This window comes from Macaca nemestrina, chromosome 8 (genome assembly GCF_043159975.1).
Source record: "Macaca nemestrina isolate mMacNem1 chromosome 8, mMacNem.hap1, whole genome shotgun sequence".
Lineage (NCBI taxonomy): Eukaryota > Metazoa > Chordata > Mammalia > Primates > Cercopithecidae > Macaca > Macaca nemestrina.
In genome coordinates, this window is record NC_092132.1 from 94,243,080 (window position 1) to 94,255,398 (window position 12,319).

Consider the following 12,319-nt stretch of genomic DNA (forward strand, 5'->3'; position numbering starts at 1 on the left):
TGCTGCATAATCTTATTTATATGTGGAATATAAGAAAGTTGAACTCTCAGAAGCACAGATTAGAGTAATGGTTGTCAGTGCCTACAGGGTGGAGGAAATAGGGAGTTGTTGGTCAAAGAGCACACAGCTGAAGTTATGCAAGATGAATAAATTCTGCAGACCTAGTATATAGCATGGTGACTGGGGTTAATAAGAATATATTATATTATTGAAATTTGCTAATGGGATAGATCTTAAATACCATCAGCCCACATGCATGCACACAAAGGTAACTATGTGAGGTGATTGCTATGCAAATTCATTTGACTGTGGTAGTCATTTAACAGTGTGTACATATATCAAAACATAAAGTTGTACACTTTAAGTATTTTTGAATTTTGTTTGTAAATTACATTACCAAGCAATGGGCTTACTGTCTGATGGGCATAGAAACCAACACCGTGACACTATCTTTTGAGAAAAGAAAAGCTTTACTGCAAGTCAGCTGGCAAGGGGACAGGAGACAACGTTCGAATCTGTCGCTCCGAGCTGAGGGTGAGTCAAGCTTTTATAGTGGTCCCAGCTAGTCCCTGGTGATGCCAACAGTCTCTGCTGTTCTGCCAGGCTGGTGGTGTTCAGAGTTATGAGGTTAAAGCCCTTTCTGTTGACCATGGCTGGGCAATTTTGGCTCTGTACCACCTGAAACAATTTAAGCAATCATTAGTCAGCTGGAGCTGGTTCCATGGTTACAATTATACCTCAAAAATGCTGGAAAATAAAAAACAAAACTTAGATATGTGCAATATTTTTAAGCATACAAGACACATTTTGAATATTGGTTATTTTCTAAGCCCTACATCCAACTCTTACAGACATCAAAAAAATTAATACACATATGACATTCTCTGACAACAAAAATATTGGATTATAAATTTACAATAAAATAAACTACAAATTATATATCTAAATAAAACTTAAAATCCCACCTGTAAATATCTCATTGATAAACGAAAATGTACAAAAATACCTTAAAATTTTGTACTTGTGAAAATATTTTTTTGATAGGAATTCATGAGACGTAGCTAAGGCATATTTCAAAAGAATTTCAGACCCTTAAATTCTTATGTTTGCTTAAAAAGATGAAAATTAATAAAATCAACATCCAACTTAATAATTTACCAAATATCTGTAGCTGTATAAACCCAAAATAGAAAAAGATGATACAATACAGGTAAAATCAAATACCAATATAATAAAAATGCATTCAATAGAGCATCAAAACTTTGATTGTTTAAAAATAATAAACAGAAAAGTATCTGGTAGGATTTATCAATAAAAACAGAAAGAAAACCAGTTTGCATAAATGCATGTAGTGACAAAGTTATGTATTCATAAGTGCCTAACATATTACTAGGAAAAAATGTCATGCCAATCAACTTTAAATTTATATAAAATAATTGGAAAATTTTCCCAAAGTAATCACTTATGACCATTGAAACAGAAGGACATAGGTATTTAAAAAATACTTAAAAAAACAAAACAGTTGAACCAGTAGTTTAAATTTTGCCTCCTCAAAGCAACAACACAAATAATTTTAGAAGTAATTTCTAAAAACTAAATGCTACAGTAACCAAATTAGGATTAAACCGCAAATAAAGTGAACATTCTCTAATTTATTTATTTGAAGCCAATAGGTATTAAAGAAAAAATAAAAGCAAATAATGCAAAATCCAGAAAAAAATACTGACCAAACTCACTTATAGCTCTAGATACCACCACTCTAAAGGAAATTATTAGCAAAATAAATTCTGCAATTTTATATGAAAATAGAAATCATGAGCAATTAAAATCTCATCAGGATAATTTAACTTTAAAACATTTATGAAAAATTCAATGCAAAACTTATTTTACAGGGAAAACTAGATTGATCATAATGAATCCAACAATAAAATTCCTCATTTGAGAAAGATCATAGGAAATTTTGCTTACTTCAGAATTATCCCGTTACATTTTCTTTAAAATCATGTAAGAATGTGTCTATGAACATTTTTCATCAATATTGTATGGGCAGTCCTTTTCAGCAAGGAAAATTTTTTAAAAAGATATAATGATTTGCCATGGCAAAACCAAAGAGTCATGGTTAACAGATCATTGAAAGGATACATGGAAAATCCTATAGGGTCTATGGAGAAATGTTTTTATAAGTAAGATAATTCACCAAGGTGACTAAATTTAAGTTTAGAAAAATCAATTGTATTTCTCAATATCATCACAGAAATGTTCTCACAAAGAGTGAGAATATGTAAGTATTAAAAGAGTTAACATTTATGATAACTTTAGAACTAATAGAAATAAGTCTAGGAAAATATTTGTAGTTGCTTTATGTAGAATAATTTGTTGTTCTTTATGTATTTGTTGGAATACATATGAGAAGACTTTAACTGAGAAGTAATACACATTCTTAAATACAGTCAGTAAAAGCAGATTGATTTTTTTAAAAAAGTATCTATAAGCAGAGATTCTTTAAAAATAAGGTTAGCATGTGTTTTCAAATAAAATTTAACAAGCAATGTATACATTTATTTTGGAAAAGTCAGTGGCCAAAAATATCCCTAAATACACTGAAGAAATAGATTGAAGACAAATATTGCTTTACCAGAGAGAAATATTGGAAAGTTGTGATAATACCAAAATACATCCAAGCTATACATTTGTTTTATATATCATATAATTGCTGTTATATGATTCGGGTACACACAGAAGAGTGGGGGAAGAATCAACCAATTATACCCTAACCACTGGTTATTCATATGGATAAACAAAACATTGAAACACTATTCTTTATTAAAGTTGAATTAGAAATATAAATATAATAGTAAATAATTATAAACTTTAGAAGAAAATACCTGGCATAATCTTTATTGGTCCAAAGTATGAATATCTATTAAGATAAAGAAACAAAAACTCAAATGGATATGACCAACAAATTATACTACAGTAAGACTAAATTTTAATAGTTCTTAAATTATGATACTAAAATGAAAAAAGCAATCCACAATCACTTTTAGAACTGATAAAAGATTTTACATTTATAATTTAGACATTATTACTATTAGGATTATATAAATAATTTCTACAACAAATAAAGACAGGAAATAACAAAATAGGCAAACAGTAAGACAGGGCAATTCACAGGAGGGGAGTTCTAAATTGCAGAAAAGTGTAACACATTTCTTAGCAAAAAGAAATAAAAATTTACAGTTAGTGTAGAAAAATAAATCTAATACACAAAATGTGTGTGTGTATTGTTAGGAAAATAGAAACTCATACGCAGATGATGAAATATTGCATAGATTGGATATAAAAGGTTCTTACTTGTGTGATTATTAGATATTCTGAAATACCTTCAGTCTGAAGACTGGCAAAAGCCAGAGCCAGAACCAGAGTCAGAGCCAGAAAAAACAGGTTTTTTTTCTGTTTTTTTTTTTTTTTTTGCTTTTTTTTTTTTTTTTTTTTTTTGCTTTTTTTTTCTCCAGAGCCAGAAAAAAAAAAAAAAAAAAAAAAAATTAGTTTCAGTTCAAAGGCAGTCAGAAAGGCAAAATTCTCTTTTGTTTGGAAGGAGAATCAGCTTTTTGTTCTAGTCAGGTCTTCAACTGATTGAACGAGGCCCACTATTATTAGGGAGGCAACTCTGCTTTACTCTGCCTCCTGATTTGAATGTTAATCTCATTTAAAAATGACTTCAGGAGATAGAGACACAAAAAACCCGCCAAAAAATCAATGAATCCAGGAGCTGATTTTTTGAAAATATCGACAAAATTGATAGACTGATAGCAAGACTAATAAAAAGAAAAGAGAGAAGAATCAAATATGCAATAAAAAATGATAAAGGGGATATCACCACCGACCCCACAGAAATACAAACTACCATCAGAGAATACTATAAACCCCTCTATGCAAATAAACTAGAAAATCTAGAAGAAATGAATAATTTCCTGGACACTTACACTCTCCCAAGACTAAACAAGGAAGAAGTTGAAACCCTGAATAGACCAATAACAGGCTATGAAATTGAGGCAAGAATTAATAGCCTACCAACCAAAAAAAGCCCAGGACCAGACGGATTCACAGCCTAATTCTACCAGAGGTACAAGGAGGAGTTGGTACCATTCCTTCTGAAACTATTCCAATCAATAGAAAAAGAGAGAATCTTCCTTAACTCATTTTACTAGGCCAAAATCATCCTGATACCAAAGCCTGACAGAGACACAACAGAAAAAGAGAATTTTAGACCAATATCCCTGATGAACATCCTCAAAAAATCCTCAAAAAAATACTGACAAACTGAATCCAGCAGCACATCCAAAAGCTTACCCACCACGATCAAGTGGACTTCATCCCTGGGATGCAAAGCTGGTTCAACTTAGGCAAACCAATAAATGTAATCCAGCATATAAACAGAACCAAAGACAAAAACCACATGATTAACTCAATCGAGGCAGAAAAGGCCTCTGACAAAATTCAACAGCCCTTCATGCTAAAAACGCTCAATAAATTCGGTATTGATGGGACATATCTCAAAATAATAAGAGCTATTTATGACAAACTCACAGCCAATATCATACTGAATGGGCAAAAACGAAGCATCCCTTTTGAAAACTGGCACAAGACAGGGATGCCCTCTCTCACCACTCCTATTCAACATAGTGTTGGAACTTCTGGCGAGGGCAGATGACATGAATGTATATTTAGAAAACCCCGTTATCTCAGCCCAAAATCTCCTTAAGCTGATAAGTAACTTCAGCAGTCTCAGGATACAAAATTAATGTGCAAAAATCACAAGCATTCTTATATACCAGTAACAGACAAACAGAGAGCCAAATCATGAATGAACCATTCACAATAGCTTCAAAGAGAATAAAATACCTAGGAATCCAACTTACAAGGAATGTAAAGGACCTCTTCAAGGAGAACTACAAACCACTGCTCAGTGAAATAAAAGAGGACACAAACAAATGGAAGAACATACCATGCTCATGAATAGGAAGAATCAATATTGTGAAAATGGTCGTACTGCCCAAAGTAATTTATAGATTCAATTCCATCCCCATCAAGCTATCAATGAGTTTCTTCACAGAATTGGAAAAAACTGCTTTAAAGTTCATATGGAACCAAAAAAGACCCCACATTGCCAAGACAATCCTAAGTCAAAGGAACAAAGCTGGAGGCATCACGCTACCTGACTTCAAGCTATACTATAAGGCTATAGTAACCAAAACATCATGGTACTGGTACCAAAACAGAGATATAGACCTATGGAATAGAACAGAGCCTCAGAAATAATACCACATATCTACAACCATCTGATCTTTGATAAACCTGAGAAAAACAAGAAATGGGGAAAGGATTCCCTGTTTAATAAATTGTGCTGGGAAAACTGGTTAGCCATATGTAGAAAGCTGAAACTAGATAGCTTCCTTACTCCTTATACGAAAATTAATTCAAGATGAATTAGAGACTTAAATGTTAGATCTAATACCATAAAAACCCTAGAAGAAAACCTAGGTAATACCATTCAGGACATATGCATGATCAAGGACTTCATGTCTAAAACACCAAAAGCAATGGCAACAAAAGCCAAAATTGACAAATGGGATCTCATTAAACTAAAGAGCTTCTGTAAAGCAAAAGAAACCACCATCAGAGTGAACAGGAAACCTACAGAATGGGAGAAATTTTTGCAATCTGCTCATCTGACAAAGGGCTATCCAGAACCTATAAAGAACTCAAACAAATTTACAAGAAAAAAACAAACAAATCCATCAAAAAGTGGGCAAAGGATATGAGCAGACACTTCTCAAAAGAAGACATTCATACAGCCAACAGATGCATGAAAAAATGCTCATCATCACTGGCCATCAGAGAAATGCAAATCAAAACCACAACGAGATACCATCTCACACCAGTTAGAATGGCAATCATTAAAAAATCAGGAAACAACAGGTGCCAGAGAGGATGTGGAGAAATAGGAACACTTTTACACTGTTGGTGGGACTGTAAACTAGTTCAACCATTGTGGAAAACAGTATGGCAATTCCTCAAGTATCTAGAACTAGAAATACCATTTGACCCAGCCATCCCATTACTGGGTATATACCCAAAGGATTATAAGTCATGCTACTATAAAGACACATGCACATGTATGTTTATTGCAGCACTATTCACCATAGCAAAGACTTGGAATCAATCCAAAAGACCATCAGTGACAGACTGGATTAAGAAAATTTGGCACATATACACCATGGAATAGTATAGATTTAGCAGTATTAAAAGTAATAAATGTTAACCCTAATTATATTATCTTTCTTTATATTAAAATTGTGTTTTTATAATAAGTATTGATTGTGCCTTCCTCTTGGATTTGCAAAATCATTTTTGTCTTTAGTTCCTCTGATGATTAATAACTCTAGAAGATATAGCAAAATTGTACTTTAGACTGGCAATTTAACTGCTTCTTTTAAATATAAGAAAGTTTGCAGTTGACTTCTTATTTATATGTATGTTATACATAAAGAAAACCATACAAATATAAATTTATACATTGATGAATTATCACAAAATGAATGTAAGCTTATAAATAACCCCCAGATCTTTATCCTTACTCTATCCAAATGCAAGTGTTATCCTGAATTCTCAAGATCATATTTGTTAGTTGCTAGAGTTAGCATTAAGTGGAATTATAGAACATTCACTCTTGCATAGGGCTTCTTTCATTCAATACAATGCTTGTGAGATTTATCCATGTTATTGCTTATAACAGTAGATTATTTATTTTGATTGCTGTAGCATACTTAGCTGTGTAAATATATTCTCTAAATTGTAGCTACTGAAAAACAGAATTTGTTAACTTTAATTTTAATGTGGCATTTTATTAATCTTTTCTTTATGGTTAAAGCCTCTTCTCTTTTGAGACAAGGTCTCGCTCTGCAGCCCAGGCTGGAATGCAGTGGTGCCAACATGGCTCACTGCAGCCTTGACCTCCTGGGCTCAAGCAATCCTCCCATGTCAGCCTCCCCAGTAGCAGGGACTATAGATGTGTACAACCACTCCTGACTAAAAATTTTTTTAAAATAGAAACAGGGTCTCCCCATGTTACCCAGGCTGGTGTCAAACTCCTGGGTTAAATCCTTTTTAATTTGTGTCAAGAACTAGTTCTCCAAACCACATGTATATTCATAATACCCATGACAGTTAATTTTATATGTCAAGTTGACTGGTTCATGGGGTATTGAGATATTTGGTTAAATATTATCCTGGATGTTTCTGTGTGTGTGTATGTGTGTGTGTGTGTGTGTGTGTGTTTGTTTTGGTAATATTAATATTTAAATCCATAGACCGAATAAAGCAGATTGCCCTCTCTAATGTAGATGGGACTCAGTCAATCAGACAAAGACCTGAATAGAACAAAAACCTAATTTTCCCAAAGGCCTTAAAATTGGGACATCGGAGGGTGGAGCAAGATGGCCAAATAGGAACAGCTCCAGTCTCCAGCTCCCAGAACGAGCGACACAGAAGACAGGTGATTTCTGCATTTTAAACTGAGGTACTGGGTTCATCTCACTGGAGATTGCTGGACAATTTGCCTGGAGGGTCCCACGCTCACAGAGCCTCCCTAATTGCTAGCACAGCAGTCTGCGATCTAACTGCAAGGCAGCAGCAAGGCTGCGGGAGGGGTGCCCGCCATTGCTGAGGCTTAAGTAGGTAAACAAAGCCGCTGGGAGGCTCGAACTGGGTGGAGCTCACAGCAGCTCAAGGAGGCCTGCCTGTCTCTGTAGACTCCACCTCTGGGGACAGAGCACAGCTGAACTACAACAACAACAACAACAACAACAACAACAACAACAGCAGCAGCAGAAACCTCTGCAGATGCAAACGACTCTGTCTGACAGCTTTGAAGAGAGCAGTGGATCTCCCAACATGGAAGTTGAGATCTGAGAACGGACAGATTGCATGCTCAAGTGGGTCCCTGAACCCTGAGTAGCCTAACTGGGAGACATCCCCCACTAGGGGCAGACCGACACCCCACACCTCACACGGTGGAGTACACCCCTGAGAGGAAGCTTCCAAAGCAAGAATCAGACAGGTACACTCGCTGTTCAGCAATATTCTATCTTCTGCAGCCTCTACTGCTGATACCCAGGCAAATAGGGTCTGGAGTGGACCTTAAGCAATCTCCAACAGACCTACAGCTGAGGGTCCTGACTGTTAGAAGGAAAACTAACAAACAGGAAGGACACTCGCACCAAAACCCCATCAGTACGTCACCATCATCAAAGACCAGAGGCAGATAAAGCCACAAAGATGGGGAAAAAGCAGGACAGAAAAGCTGGAAATTCAAAAAATAAAAGCACATCTACCCCTCCAAAGGAACGCAGCTCATCGCCAGCAACAGATCAAAGCTGGATGGAGAATGACTTTGACGAGATGAGATAAGAAGGCTTCAGTCCATCAAACTTCTCAGAGCTAAAGGAGGAATTATGTAGCCAGCGCAAAGAAACTAAAAATCTTGAAAAAAGAGTGGAAGAATTGATAACTAGAATAATTAATGCAGAGAAGGCCATAGACGAACTGACAGAGATGAAAACCATGACACGAGAAATACTTGACAAATGTACAAGCTTCAATAAAAAACTCGATCAACTGGAAGAAAGAGTATCAGCGATTGAGGATCAAATGAATGAAATGAAGCAAGAAGAGAAATCTAAAGAAAAAAGAAGAAAAAGAAATGAACAAAGCCTGCAAGAAGTATGGGATTATGTAAAAAGACCAAATCTACATCTGATTGGGGTGCCTAAAAGTGAGGGGGAAAATGGAACCAAGTCGGAAAACACTCTTCAGGATATCATCCAGGAGAACTTCCCCAACCTAGTAGGGCAGGCCAACATTCAAATTCAGGAAATACAGAGAACACCACAAAGATACTCCTCGAGAAGAGTAACTACAAGGCACATAATTGCCAGATTCACCAAAGTTGAAATGAAGGAAAAAATCTTAAGGGCAGCCAGAGAGAAAGGTCGGGTTACCCACAAAGGGAAGCCCATCAGACTAACAGCAGATCTCTCGGCAGAAACTCTCCAAGCCAGAAGAGAGTGGGGGCCAATATTCAACATTCTTAAAGAAAAGAATTTTAAACCCAGAATTTCATATCCTGCCAAACTAAGTTTCATAAGTGAAGGAGAAATAAAATCCTTTACAGATAAGCAAATGCTTAGAGATTTTGTCACCACTAGGCCTGCCTTACAAGAGACCCTGAAGGAAGCACTAAACATGGAAAGGAACAGCCAGTACCAGCCATTGCAAAAACATGCCAAAATGTAAAGACCATCGAGGCTAGGAAGAAACTGCATCAACTAACGAGCAAAATAACCAGTTAATATCATAATGGCAGGATCAAGTTCACACATAATAATATTAACCTTAAGCGTAAATGGACTAAATGCTCCAATTAAAAGACACAGACTGGCAAACTGGATAAAGAGTCAAGACCCATCAGTTTGCTGTATTCAGGAGACCCATCTCACATGCAGAGAAATACATAGGCTCAAAATAGAGGGATGGAGGAAGATCTACCAAGCAAATGGAGAAAAAAAAAAAATTGCAGGGGTTGCAATACTAGTCTCTGATAAAACAGACTTTAAACCATCAAAGATCAAAAGAGACAAAGAAGGCCATTGTATAATGGTAAAGGGATCAATTCAACAGGAAGAGCTAACTATCCTAAATATATATGCACCCAATACAGGAGCACCTAGATTCATAAAGCAAGTCCTTAGAGACTTACAAAGAGATTTAGACTCCCATACAATAATAATGGGAGACTTCAACACCCCACTGTCAACATTAGACAGATCAACGAGACAGAAAGTTAACAAGGATATCCAGGAATTGAACTCACCTCTGCAGCAAGCAGACCTAATAGACATCTACAGAACTCTCCACCCCAAATCAACAGAATATACATTCTTCTCAGCACCACATCACACTTATTCCAAAATTGACCACATAATTGGAAGTAAAGCACTCCTCAGCAAATGTACAAGAATGGAAATGATAACAAATTTTCTCTCAGACCACAGTGCAATCAAACTAGAACTCAGGACTATGAAACTCAATCAAAACCGCTCAACTACAGGGAAACTGAACAACCTGCTCCTGAGTGAATACTGGGTACATAACAAAATGAAGGCAGAAAAAAGAATGGCGATCATTAAAAAGTCAGGAAACAACAGGTGCTGGAGAGGATGTGGAGAAATAGGAACACTTTTACACTGTTGGTGGGATTGTAAACTAGTTCAACCATTATGGAAAACAGTATGGCGATTCATCAAGGATCTAGAACTAGATGTACCATATGACCCAGCCATCCCATTACTGGGTGTATACCCAAAGGATTATAAATTATGCTGCTATAAAGACACATGCAGACGTATGTTTATTGCGGCACTATTCACAATAGCAAAGACTTGGAATCAACCCAAATGTCCATCAGTGACAGATTGGATTAAGAAAATGTAGCACATATACACCATGGAATACTATGCAGCCATAAAAAAGGATGAGTTTGTGTCCTTTGTAGGGACATGGATGCAGCTGGAAACCATCATTCTTAGCAAACTATCACAAGAACAGAAAACCAAACACCGCATGTTCTCACTCATAGGTGGGAACTGAACAATGAGATCACTTGGACTTGGGAAGGGGAACATCACACACCGGGGCCTATCATGGGGAGGGGGGAGGGGGGAGGGATTGCACTGGGAGTTATACCTGATGTAAATGACGAGTTGATGGGTGCAGCACACCAACATGGCACAAGTAAACATATGTAACAAACCTGCACGTTATGCACATGTAGCCTACAACTTAAAGTATAATAATAATAAATAAATTTAAAAAAAATAAAATAAATAAATAAAATGGAAAGCAAAACTTAAAAAAAAAAAAAGATATTCTATGAAAACCAATGAGAACAAAGATACGACATACCAGAATCATACCACATTTAAAGCAGTGTGTAGAGGGAAATTTATAGCACTAAATGCCCACAAGAGAAAGCTGGAAAGATCTAAAATGGACACTCTAACATCACAATTAAAAGAACTAGAGAAGCAAGAGCAAACACATTCAAAAGCTAGCAGAAGGCAAGAAATAACTAAGATCAGAGCAGAACTGAAGGAGATAGAGACACAAAAAACCCTCCAAAAAAATCAATGAATCCAGGAGTTGGTTTTTTGGAAAGATCAACAAAATTGATAGACCACTAGCAAGACTAATAAAGAAGAAAAGAGAGAAGAATCAAATAGACACAATAAAAAATGATGAAGGGGATATCACCACCGATCCCACAGAAATACAAACTACCATCAGAGAATAGTATAAACACCTCTATGCAAATAAACTAGAAAATCTAGAAGAAATGGATAATTTCCTGGACACTTACACTTTCCCAAAACTAAACCAGGAAGAAGCTGAATTCCTGAATAGACCAATAGCAGGCTATGCAATTGAGGCAATAATTAATAGCCTACCAACCAAAAAAAGTCCAGGACCAGATGGATTCACAGCTGAATTCTACCAGAGGTACAAGGAGGAGCTGGTACCTTTCCTTCTGAAACTATTCCAATCAATAGAAAAAGAGGGAATCCTCTCTAACTCATTTTACGAGGCCAACATCATCCTGATACCAAAGCCTGACAGAGACACAACAGAAAAAGAGAATTTTAGACCAATATCCCTGATGAACATCGATGCAAAAATCCTCAGTAAAATACTGGCAAACCGGATCCAGCAGCACATCCAAAACTTTTCCACCATGATCAAGTGGGCTTCATCCCTGGGATGCAAGGCTGGTTCGACATATGCAAACCAATAAACATAATCCAGCATATAAACAGAACCAAAGACAAAAACCACATGATTATCTCAATAGATGCAGAAAAGGCCTTTGACAAAATTCAACAGCCCTTCATGCTAAAAACACTCAATAAATTTGGTATTGATGGAACGTATCTCAAAATAATAAGAGCTATTTATGACAAACCCACAGCCAATATCATACTGAATGGGCAAAAACGGGAAAATTTCCCTTTGAAAATTGGCACAAGACAGGCATGTCCTCTCTCGCCACTCCTATTCAACATAGTGTTGGAAGTTCTGGCTAGGGCAATCAGGCAAGAGAAAGAAATCAAGGGTATTCAGTCAGGAAAAGAAGAAGTCAAATTGTCCCTGTTTGCAGATGACATGATTGTATATTTAGAAAAGCCCATTATCTCAGCCCAAA

General features: G+C 36.1%; 1 long non-coding RNA gene across 1 annotated transcript in view; it reads right to left on the reverse strand.

Moving 5' to 3' along the window:
• Window positions 1-474: 474 nt before the first annotated feature.
• The window catches only part of LOC105495660 (uncharacterized), an 87,946-nt gene continuing 76,101 nt past the window's right edge, over window positions 475-12,319 (reverse strand). Inside the window, exon 3 of the long non-coding RNA XR_011607035.1 lies at window positions 475-678. This is a non-coding gene — a long non-coding RNA (uncharacterized lncRNA). The remainder of the gene's footprint in view (window positions 679-12,319) is intronic.